A 12,644-nucleotide genomic window follows, 5' to 3' on the forward strand; every position below is an offset into this window, starting at 1 on the left:
ACAAGAGCAAAACAGACAGACACTATTGTCCCCAGTCCTACAACCCAGATCATCCTATCCTTCGGTGGATACAGGAAACATTTGGACTTGGTGTGAAATCTCTTGGGTGCATCGAAGTTTTATATGGAGTGATTTTCAAGTACTTATTGATTGTACTCTTTCAGTTGGGATATAATAAAGCACAGATGCTTGGAAAATAATATTTCATTCATTTATTTAAACATGAGTACATCAATACAATGTGCCCTCTTAGCGCAGCTGGCAGCGCGTCAGTCTCATAATCTGAAGGTCCTGAGTTCAAACCTCAGAGAGGGCAGGAACATTTTTCCATGTTTTTACAGTTGGCCTGCCCTAATGTTACACTGGTAAAAAGGATAGGTCAAATACACTGAAAAAAGAACACAAAGTAAAATTAGCAAATGCTGCCAGAGAAACATTTGAAGACTCATCCAAGATTTCCTCAGGATAGTGAAATCATTTTTGTACTTTGTTGGGCTTCCTGGTGCTTTGAGTAAAATGAGTGGAGAACAAATTTATTAGCCAGACAGTACAAGCTATACTATATTTTGGCTCTTCCTGTCCATCAGATGGAAAATCAGGAGAAATTTCTCTTTCAGTTTTGTTCTCTGAAAGTTGTCCAACCACAGTTAAGGGCGTGGAAGAAGTGTAAATTCATTATTCTTTTAATCATCCAACAAATATTTCTTGAGCACAAATCTTATTAATGGAGTGTTCTAGGGGCAGTAATTCAAGAGTGATTAAAATGCAAAAATTCTCTCCCTTCTGGAGTTACATCCCAGTTGGGAGGGGTGGTAGAAATATACAAGAAGCAAACCAGAAAAATGCATCATAAACTAGGTGATAATATTTACTACGGGGTCCTCATTTGGTAGTAAAGGGGGTCTGGAGTGTGGAGGTGACTCTTTCAGCTTTCAGAGGAAGAGTCAGGAAGGTTGTCACGTTGAAGACACTTTCTAGTCTCTCCTTCCATCTTACTTGCTGAAGTCATAGAGCCAAAGGTTTTCTAACACTGTGACTAGAGTAATTTTTACCTATCAAGGCAACAGGGAGTTATGAGAGCTTTTTTGTACATAAGGCAGGTGGGCTTAGTTAGATGAATAGTGTACACGATAAATCCTTCACGTGTTTCTTCATATGGAAAATGAGAAGAGAGGGATTCTCTAGGTGCGCTCAGAGTACCTAGAGCAGAGTCAGAATAATAGAAACTGGTTAGCAAGCATTAGCGACTGCTTTGGTTGACTTTTCCCTGTGGCATGCTGCCCTTCACACTGAGCTTGTATCATAGATGCTCATTAGAAACTGATAGAATGGATTTACAGTGAGGTTAGAATCTACCAGGTTTCTCTTCTAGGAAAAAATAGTCTTCCCTCTAAGTGTTTACATAGTTCCTAGGTAAGAAAAGAAATCTAAACAAGCTTAAAGAATTGGGTGTTCTTTGGGAAAAGCAGGAAGCCCCGCTGTGGAAGAGCATAATCTGAGCATATAGCAGAGTCTCAGCACACAGGTGCGTGCTCAGGAGATCAAAATGGTTAAGCAGTGAATCTGACCAGAATGCCCATGGTAGAGAGAAACAACTTGCCTTCATATCCACAAGTTGAAAGGCATATGCACCAGAGTTGTTGTCTATTGACCTCAAGAAAGAAGGAAAAAAAGAAACTAGTCATGTCTTTCATGATGGAGAAGATTCTTTTCCAATTATTTCTGACTCAAAATACCAAAACTCTGATAGTTAGAATGAGAAGGGATTCTGACCCCTAGAGCATTAGTGTTTTTGTTGTTGCTCTTTTTGATCTTTCCTGACCATTCTTTAATTTGTTTAAAATAAAATGCTGAGTAAGAGCCCTGGTATCCAGTTTCCAATGGTCTCTTAAAAATTCTTCCTCCTGGGGCTGGCCTTGTGGTGCAGCAGTTAAGTTCACATGCTCTGCTTCTCAGCGGCCCGGGGTTCGCTGGTTAGGATCCCGGGTGTGGACATGGCACCGCTTGGCGCATCATGCTGTGGTAGGTGTCCCACATATAAAAAAAGTAGAGGAAGATGGGCACAGATGTTAGCTCAGGGCCAGGCTTCCTCGGCAAAAAGAGGAGGATTGGCAGTAGTTAGCTCAGGGCTAATCTTCTTCTTCAAAAAACATTCTTCCTCCTTCTCTCCATACCTTTTCCTCTTCCCAGGATACTAGTGTCTTCCTATGCCAATACTTCCTTTCTCTGGAAGATTGGAGGAGGAACCAAGCCCTACCCAGTAACTGGGCCACAGTGGGAGGGGATAATGGTAAAGATGTGAGGCCCAGAGAGGCTGCCTTTCCTCCTCCTCCTAGGTGGCCATATTTCCAAAATCAAGTAACAATTGCAACCTTGTTTTTATGGTGAGATACACGACCTACGGGAGAGTCCAGAAATTCCAAGGGTGTCCCCACCCAGCTGGGACCTTCCCTTGCCTTCTGGAAATTCAAGATAGTGAAATTGTTTCAGAGCTAGATCTTTACCATGGTGATATAACATAGGTCTAGCTTTCTCCATACTCTCTGACAGGAACAGTAGGTTTTCACCATGTTTTTGCTGAGGTCATGTTTAAGATGCTCTTCCCTCAATTGGATCCTCTTCAGTGGCAGTGAAGTAACCCTGTGGATTTCACTAATGTGGCTTGTGAGAATTCTTACACTAGGTAGAGCAGAAACCTTTAACGTTCTATGAGCTTGGAAGCTGGAGGGAGGAAGAGGAGACAGTCACATCTAGAATGGTTACAGTATAGACAAAATAGTAACTATTTCTGGATAAAATATCCTTGAAAACATTTTATTCTTTGTGGTACCAGTGACAAAACGGTGACATATCTGAATATTCCTTGTAGGATTCCAACTTTGCCTCCTTGATTTTCTCTTAGGGAGTAGAAGGGAGATGAAGTGCTGTTTCATTTCTTATTTACATGTTACCAAAATGACTCCTAGATGGATTTCCGAAGGTTAGCTTGTCCAGAGTTTGCTCTCTGAAGATCAGACTCTGCTGCTGCTTCCCCTTAAAGCCTGGATGAAAGGAGGCATCTGCAGACTGGAGAAAGCACCATAGTGGTTCCTGAGAGATTTTCTCTTTCCATTTGCTATTTCTCTGAGCCTTTGAGAGAAGGATAACAACAACTGGGGCCTTGGAACGCAGCCTAAGAAATATTAAAAAGAAATGAAAAAAGAATCCAGTTACAGATACTCTACTTGAATGCTTGGACAAGGCCATTTTGCCTGGAATGTCATATCTTACTGCAATGCATATATTCTATTCCTACCTTATTTTTTATGCTTCAAGAAGCCTGCTACTACAGATGAAATGAGTAAATTGGCAGGTGACAAAAGACTTTCATTAAATTAACTCATCAGATCTTGAGAGTATTTTCCTGAAAGGCAAACAATACTCCACATACAAAGACTCTTTCAGCACCATGTGCTAAAAATTATACTAAGAGTTTATTTATTTTAAGCAAGTTGTTTGATTTAGTTTTGCAGCTAACCTGAATATTTTTCCCATTTTACAGATGAAACTGAAACTCAGAGGAATTGACATATTTTTCTCCGGTCACAAAGCTGTAAGGAGCAAAACCAGATATGGAAAGCTGATTTTTTTTCCCAATTAAAAATATGAGCTTTTCCTTTACACTAGTGCCTAGTCATCACCATCTGTTTTTCTCCATGCCCATTTATTCCTTCATTCATTCATACTTATAAATGAGTGGATTTATTCTTCCCTTCATCAGATATTAATTCAAAATCTCTTCTATGTCTGCCACACAGGATCAAGACTTCAATGTACCTTTGACTCCTTTTTCTTCCTCAACTCTCTACATCCAGTGATTTGAGAAATACTGTAGATCTTTCCTGCACAATCTCTCCAGAATCTTTCTCTTTCTTCTCATTCATCTATTCCCTTCATCCATTCTAAGATGTTTATGGAACATGTATCCTGTGCCAGGCTTTGTACTGGACACTGGAGATGCAGAAAGACTCATGCTACTGCTAATCGCTGGAGCTAATAGGATAACCTCAATCCTTTAATATCTTTATAACTTCTTTTCTTTTCTTTCCAATTCTAGTTTATGCATTTCCAACGTCGTTGGCATGCAAACTTAAAACTCTTTCCTAAAATTTTACTTTGATTATGTAAGCCATTTGCCTGGAATTTTTTCAAAGGTTCTTAGGCCTCCACAAATTTCTCCCCAACATATCTTCACGTGTCCAGTCTCCTCAATTACTATTTACCCCCATGTCTATTTTACACACACACACTCACACGCACACAAAAACACATACATACACGCACACACCACTCCAATTAAACAGGTATATTTCTTAACACAGAAATTCCTACATCCTATGTTCACTCCTGATTTGCACCCCTCAATATCCATTTATTATTCCTTCACTCTGATATGATCTCTCCTCTTATTTCTTGTGGCTCTTGCCTATATTTTGTGTTTTTTGTTGTTCTCTGATATGGTATACATATATAATCACTACATGATGCACCTTTGTGAGAATGGAACACTGATCTCCAAAGGTGGTTCAAGGCATGAGTTTCCATGTTGTAGTGGTCATCACACTCGCCTAACCTGTGAGAGGTGTTTGGTTTGAAATCAATCAGAAACAGGGAGATCTTTCTTATGCCTTCAAGAATCCAGGGAAAAAAATCATCCCACCGCCCTCTTCTAAGAGGACCCACCCAAAAGGAACTTGTAAGGATCCCACTTGTGTCATTTTTGGGTTTTGTTTTTAAGATACAAATGATCATCCAGAGATTGCTGTGCTACCATAGCAAGGCCCTTCTGGGTGAATCCTCTCAAGTGGGACGTGTTCTCTTCTGTTCCAGAAAATCTGAAATGGGAAATGGTGGTGGTGCTGGAGTTTTCCCATGGTGACTTTCTCCTCCTTTTCTTGTCAAGGAATGGGTAGCCTCTAGGCTCCTCCTGCTGGAGATCTTTCAGAAGATGCGCCCCTAGTGGAGTTCTGGTTTCGCATTGTTAGCCTTGACGTTTCCTGTATTTGGGGCCGCCCAGAAGAGTGAACGAAAAAGTGAAGACTGCAACGAGGAAAAACTGAAGGAGAAAGAAAGAAAAAAAATGACTCAACTGGCTGTAGGGAAAAGGGCATGGCAGGTAGTGTGAGATTAGCTCAGATGGTGGGACACTTGCTTAGCATGTGAGAGGTGGTGAGATCAATGCCCACATTGTATAGTTTTTACTATTTCCACCTCGGATCTCCAGGTGACAACCTCAAATCTTCCAACCTATTAAGTAAATGACAAAATATTAGACATTTGGAATGCAGTAAGAAATTGGACGCTTCTCTCCCTTATGACCAATGGGCAAGGATAAGACAGGGCTGCTCCGGCTTTTACTGGCGTTCAGTATGGAGATACACTCTCAATTTATAATTTGTTTGGTGTTTCTTCAAAGGAACTGTGATCCCAGGAGACATGCCAATTGCTCTTTTTCTCCCTGTTTCTCCTGCAGCTTGTCCCTAAAATGGGAGAGTCCTAAGAAGTACAGGACAGTGAGAGGTAAATAGCACCCTAGCTCTCTTATCAGTTTCAGTGGACTGAAATGACAGGCACTAAATAACAAGAAAATGTAGGAAAAGACACAAATGTGGAAAGCAAACACATAAGGTTGTCTGTGAACTCCTGGGCGCCCCTGCAAATTGTGAAGAAGTGGCTCTGATCCTAAACAACATAACGTAGACTTTAGTAAGTGACATCCCACTGTCCGAGCCCACACTGGCCAATGAGTTGCAGACACTCCAGAAATCTCCAATTAGCATCATAAAGGCTTTGAAAATGGAATGGAGTTTGAAACTACAACATGTAGAAGGCTGCTCAATACTTGAAACTAAGAGATTCAAACTCTTAAACAAATGCTGATAAACCTGAAAATAAAAATAGAAAAATTCACAACTCTAGTTTAGTGGTCAACATTCCTCTCTCATTAATTGATAGATCTAGTAGATAAATCAGTAAACACATTGAAGAATTAAATAATATCATCTATCCATGGATCTAATTGACTTTACAAAGCAAAATTGCAATGTACTAGAAAGAAGAGCCAAAGTTTTAGAGAAAAACAAGATCATGCCAAACTAAGCAATCACAAATGACCAAAGTGCAGAAGAGTAACATGAATGAAACTGACATTTTAGAAACAGGTACTTAGCTGTAAATGCCACAGAGACTGAAAGTGGTGAAACTGGAAGTAGACGGTCCCTTGTCCATAGTTATCCTTCCATCTCTTGAAGTCTGGGGCCATCAGATTCCTTCTGAATCACATGATCCTACTGCAGTGCCTGGCACAGAGCAGCTCTCCAATGAATATGAGCTGAATGAATGGGAAGGAAGCGACAGATTCAAAAGAGATGCACAAGAACCCTGTTCAGTATTTGGCAAGTCATGGATGTGGTGTTTGAAGGAGGAGAATGAGTCTTGGTTGACTTGGAAGTCTAAGCCCAAAGGGCCAATGCAGAGGAAGTTGGGAATTAGATATGGATTGGTATATGGCTGAGTGGGCTACTGTGGAGAAGAACACGCAGAGAGATCATGAGCTGGAACAGAGAAAGAGTTCACATTTTGAATCTGAAAATCTGCTTCTCTATTCAGGCTTTCCCACTTAGCAACTCTGGGACCTTAGGAACATTGCTTAACATATCTTAACCTCCATGATATCTGGAAAGTGCAGATTATAATACATAGTTCTGCTTCCAAAGTTCAGTTGGACTATATGAAATAATCTCTTGTATAATTAATAGCACATAAGGCTGAAAAAACAAGGAGACTTTTAGTATAAGCTCAGTTGTGTTTTTTGTAGAGTGAATTTCTCTAGTTATGTAGATGCAAATAGAGATATAGAGTAAGAGAGAAAATTAAGGACTGGAGACAAATTTAAGAACTATTTATTCACTAGTCAGCCACTGTGCCCAGTCACTGTGAACTGGGCACCACCTATGTTTCTTTTGAATAGAGTATCATGAAAAGTGTAAGAGTTACTGTGAGCTCTGAGGGAAAACGCAGCTCATAGGAACATAAGAGGAGAAAAAAGCAGCAAAAGACAGGTACACTTGTCCCAGGCCCAGCAGCCCAGAGCGTCGGACTGCTGAGTGAATACTGGAAAGATGTGAACTCCACCCTTCCTGGGTGTGAAATCCTTCCCGGGCAGCATTGGCTCATATGGAGTGATTTTCAAGTAGCATTGATAGTGTCCTTTAAATGCTGGAAAAGGATAAAGCAGCTGCACTTGGACAATAAAATTTGATGTTTTACTTTGAATATGATCACATCAGAAAGGATTCCTCTGTTAGTGAAGCTGGCAGCATATCAATCTCATAAGGTTTGGAGCTCCAATCTTTGAGAGGGTTCATGTCTAACATCACATTGGTTACGTAGCACACTGAAAAAAAAGGGGGGGAGGACATTGAAAATGGAACACAGAGTTAAAGCAGCCAAAAAAAAAAAAAAAAAAGCAAAAGATAGAAACAATCAACACCCCTCCCCCCATCAGTAAACCATTTGTAGTGTGGCCCTATCCCCACTGAGAATGGTTAAATCATCTCCTGGGGTTTGACAAAATGAGTGGTGAAGAAATTTAGACTACACTGGAAACTACAAGCTATATTATATCGTTGATCTTCCTCTCCACCTGATGAAGGGAGTAGGGGAAATTTCTCTTCCAATTTCATGTTTTGTCACCTAATCTGCAATTGTGGGGTGAAGGAAGTGAAAGTCATTCATTCACTTATTCATCTAACAAGTCTTTCTTGAGTACATGCGCTGTCTGGGACTGTTTTAGGAGGAGTGATTCAAGAGTGAAGAAAACCACAAAAGTCCCTCCCTTGTGGAGCTATGTCCCAGTCCGGGGAACTGGGAGGAAACAGACAAAAAGCAAATAAGAAAAATGCATGGTAAGCTAGGCGATAATGTTTACTGTGGAATAATCATTAGGCAGTAAAGGGGGTCAGGAGGGTGGAGGTGGCGTGTTTAGCTCTCAACGGATTAATCAGGAAAATTGTCACCTTGAAGATGTTATTTAGTCTCTCCTTCCTCCTCTTACTGAAATCCTTGTGCCCAAAGTTTTTCTAACACCATCACTAAAGCAATTTTTATCAATTAGGGCAACGGGGGGTTATGAGAGCTTTTTGCACAAAGGACTGGTTGAGTTAGTTGGATAAATGGTGTTACTTGAAGACTTGGGTAGTAAATCCTTCACAAGTTTCCTTATGTGGAAAATGAGAACTGTAGGATTCTCTGGGCGGATTCACAGTACCTGGAGTAGAGTTAGAGCAGTGGGAACTATTTTTTGTTTTGTTTTGAAGAAACTGATAATCATTCCGAGATAGCTGCGCCTGTGTTAGACAGAAGGTTCCGGGTGAATCCTCCCAACTGGCACGTGTTCTCTTCTGTCCATAAAATTGAAATGGGAAATGGTGTCGGTGCTAGTTTTCCCATGGCCACTTTCTTCTCCTTCTCCTCGAAGAGGAATAGGTAGCCACCGCGCTCTTGACACAGGTCATCTTTGAGAAGGTGCTCCGTTAGTGCAGTCCCGGTTTCCCATTAACTGCCTTGACGTTTCCTGTACTTTGTGCTGCCCAAAACAGTGAATAAAGTGCAGACGAGTGCGCTGAAAAATAGGAGGAGCAAAAGACGTGGGCGGGCAGTGGGGAATTAGCTCAGGTGGTAGAGCGCTCGCTTAGCATGTGAGAGGTGGTGGGATCGATGCCCACATTCTCCAATTTTCATTATTTTTCACTTCGGATCTCCAGGTGACAACCTCAAATCTTCCAAACTATTGAAAGAAACGACAAAATATTAAATACCTTGAACTCAGTAGGAAATTGGACGCTTCTTTCGTTTATGACATATGGGCAATTAGATAGAGTTGCTCTGACTCTTACTGGCCTTCAGTATGGAGCTCTACTCTCAGTTTATTGTTTTCTGTTTCTTGAGAGAAGTTGTGATTCCAAGGAAATACTCCATTACTCTTTTTCTCCTTTCTCCTGCAGTTCGGCCCTAAAGGCGACACAGGTCTGAGAAGTACAGGACAGAATGGGGTAAATATAGCCCCAGTTGTCTTGTCGGTTTCAATGGGCTGAAACACCCAGCCCCAGAAAGCAAGAAGGTAGTGGAGAAGACACTGTGGAAAGCAAATACATAAGGTTGTTTGTGGACTCCTGCACAGACCTGCGAATTGTGAAGAAGTGGCTCTCACTCTAAACAACATACCATAGACTTTGGAAAGTGAAGTAAGTGTTAGCCCACTGCCTAAGTCCACACTCACCTCTGGGTTGCACACACTCTAGAGATCCCAAAAAATATTGTAAAAGCTTTGAAGATGCAAGGGACTTTGAAACCATAGAAGGAAGGCTGGTCAGTATTTGAAACTTGAACACGAGGCAGTCAAGTGTCTGCAAAAACAAAAATGGCAATATTCTCCATAGGATTTGAATGACACAAAGCCTTATAACATAATACAAAGATAGCCAGGATATAATCCAAAATTATTCAGCATGTGAAATATCAAGAAAACCTTAATTCACTTGAAAAAGAGAATCAACAGATACCAATAGTGAGATGACACAGATGTTGTAATCATCTGACAAATACTTTAAAACTACGATCATTAAATGCGCCAAGAATTAGGGACATGAACTCTTTATATGAATGGAATATGAGAAAGTCTTAGCAAATAATGGAAAGCTATATATCCAAACTGAAACTTCAGAACTGAAAAAATGTATTAACCCAAATTATAAACCACAACACCAGATTGCCTGAATAACAGAAAGAGATGACAGAGAAAAAGTTAGTAAATGTGAAGATCGAACAATACTAACTACACAGCCTAAATGACAGAGGGAAAGTGTATTTTTAAAGATGGAAAGAGCCTCAGAGACAAATAGGAAAATAACAAACATCTTATATTCGCATCGTTGGAGACCCAAAGAAGAGAAGAAAGAGACCCTTGAAAAAGAAAAAAAAAAAAAAAGCTAATATTTGAATTATTAATGGCTGAAAACTTTCCACATCTGGCACAGATATAAACCAGGTTCAAGAATTTCAGCAATCCTCAAGCAGGATAAACCCAAATAAATCCACACTCAGGCATATCACAATTCGATTGCTGGAAGCAAAGGAAAAAAAATTCTTGAAAACAGTCAGAGGAAAATGAAAGGGAAACTACAATCTGAATGATTGTGAATTTCTCATCAGAATCCCTGGGGGCCATAAAGAAACGATGTAACATTTATTAAATGCTGAAAGAAAAGACCTGTTAACCCAGAATGCTAAATATAGTAAATGGCCTTCAGACAAGGGTGAAAGAAATGCATTCTCATTTAAAGGTAAACAGAGAGGATCCATTGCTAGTAGAAGTACTAGAAAAGAGTTAGTAAGTCTGTTATCTAGACAAGTAAACTGATACCAGAAGAAAACTTAGAATACTATGGACAAAGGAACAATAGGAGAGATAGGCAATATCTGGGAATATGATGGACTACTAGTCTTCTCTCTGTAAATATGTTTGATGATTGAAAGTGAAAATTGTGACATTGCCTGATGGAATTTCATTGTATCTAGAAGTACTGTACACATAACATAAAGGGGTTATGGTAAAGGGATTAAATGGTGATGAGGTTTCTATATTAAACATGAATGATAATTTATTGATTTTAAGTACGCTGTGAAAGATTGAGTATGTATATAGTAATCACCAGACAACCTACAAATAATGCTTAATTAAGCCAAAAGAAGGTAGGAAGAGAACAATGAAGAATGAAAAACAAGGGGAACAAACTACTAATAAATGATTAAATAGTAAATCTACATACAAACTTATCAATAATAATATTAATATAAATAATCTAAACACATCAATCATCAGGAATTGTCAGAATGTATTAAAAATAAATAGACTGACTATAAGAAACTGACTTCAAGTATAGTCATATGTGAGATTAAAAGTTACATAAAATTGAAAATAAAGAACGGGAAAAAATACTCCACACAAGCATTAAACAAAAGAACCTGAAATGGATAGATTAATATCAAAGTAGATTTCAAAGCAAAGAAAATTTCCACATACAAATAGAAATGGTACATAATTATAAGGTTCCAACTCACCAAAGAAATAACTACCCTAAAAATGTGTGTCTCTGGACATAGAGCCTTAAAACTTGTTTTAAAAAGCTGGTAAACCTGAAAATAAGAAGAGAAAACTCCACAATTACAGGTGTATATGTTAACACTCCTCTGATTAGTTTATAGATCCAGTAGATAACAAGCGGGAAAACATTGAAGAACTAAACAACGGCACCCATCTATGGATCTAATTGACCTTATAGAGCCAAATCACAATGTAGCTAGAAAGAAAGGGCAAACCTTGAGAGAAAAGAAGATCATATCACAGCTAAGAAATCCAGAATGGTCAGAGTGCAGAAGAGTGACATGAATGAAACTAATATTTTAGAAAGAGGTGCTTGGGTGTAAATTCCAGGGAGACTGGAAGTGGTGAACTGGAAGTAGGTCAATTGTCCATATTTGTCCTTCCATCTCTTGAGGTCTGGGGCCATCAGATTCCTTCTGAATCACATGAGCCTACTGCAATGCCTGGCACAGAGCAGCTCTCCAATGAATATGTACTGAATGAAGGGAAAGGAAATGACAGATTCAAGAGTTGCACAAGAACATTGTTCAGTATTTGGCAAGTAATAGATGTGGTGTTTGAAGGAGGATAATAAGTCAAGGTTGGCTTGGAAGTCTAACTCCAAAAGATGGACACAGAAGAGGTTGGAAATTAGATATTTGGTATATGGCCGAGTAGGCTACTGTGGAGAAGAAAAGGCAGAGAGATCATGAACTAGAGCAGGGAAAGAGCTCATGATTTGGAATCTAAAAATCTGGTTCTCAATTCAGGCTTTGCTACCCAGCACCTCTGGGACCTTAGGAACCTCACTTAATGTATCTGACACTCCATTATACTGGAAAGTGTAGATTATGTTGCCAAAATTCAACTGGAGTATATGAAATAGTCTCCACACATCTCTTAGTATAATTAATGGCACAGAAGCCTAAAAAAATCCAAGGAGACTTTTGTTAAGTTGAGTTTGTGGTTCTTGTAGGGAAAATGTCTCCAGTCCCGTAGATACAAATAGAGATATAGAGTAAGACAGAAGTATGGACTGTAGACAAATTTGAGGACTGTTTAATTGCACATTTATTCATTCATTCATTCAGGCAGGCAGTCAGTGAACTAATATGTACTCACTGGGCGCTTCCTATCTTTCTTTTCAACAAAGGAGACCATGGAAGCTGTGAAATCAACTGAGATCTCTAGCAATAGGAAAAAGCACATTTTTAGAACACAAGAGCAAAAAAGACAAGCACTATTGTCCCTAGTCCCGCAGCCCAGATGGTCCTGTCCTTGAGTGGATACAGAAAAGGCGTGGACTTGGGGGTAAAATTCTTCATGTGCATCGGTGGCTTATATTGAATTATTTTGAAGGACAATTGCTTGCATTCTTCAAAAACTGGAAATTAATAAAGCATGGGTGTTTGGGAAATAAAATTTCATATTTTCCTGTAAATATGAAAGAATTGAGCAGGTT

At 39.5% G+C, this 12,644-nt stretch overlaps 2 non-coding genes across 2 annotated transcripts; both read left to right on the plus strand.

Moving 5' to 3' along the window:
- Positions 1-243: 243 nt before the first annotated feature.
- On the plus strand, positions 244-316 carry TRNAM-CAU (transfer RNA methionine (anticodon CAU)). Its single transcript has one exon. It is a non-coding gene; the product is annotated as a tRNA-Met (tRNA).
- An 8,384-nt stretch (positions 317-8,700) lies between these two features.
- TRNAA-AGC (transfer RNA alanine (anticodon AGC)) lies at positions 8,701-8,773 on the plus strand. Its single transcript has one exon. It is a non-coding gene; the product is annotated as a tRNA-Ala (tRNA).
- Positions 8,774-12,644: the final 3,871 nt, after the last annotated feature.

Source organism: Equus przewalskii, chromosome 19, assembly GCF_037783145.1.
Source record: "Equus przewalskii isolate Varuska chromosome 19, EquPr2, whole genome shotgun sequence".
Classification (NCBI taxonomy): Eukaryota; Metazoa; Chordata; class Mammalia; order Perissodactyla; family Equidae; genus Equus; species Equus przewalskii.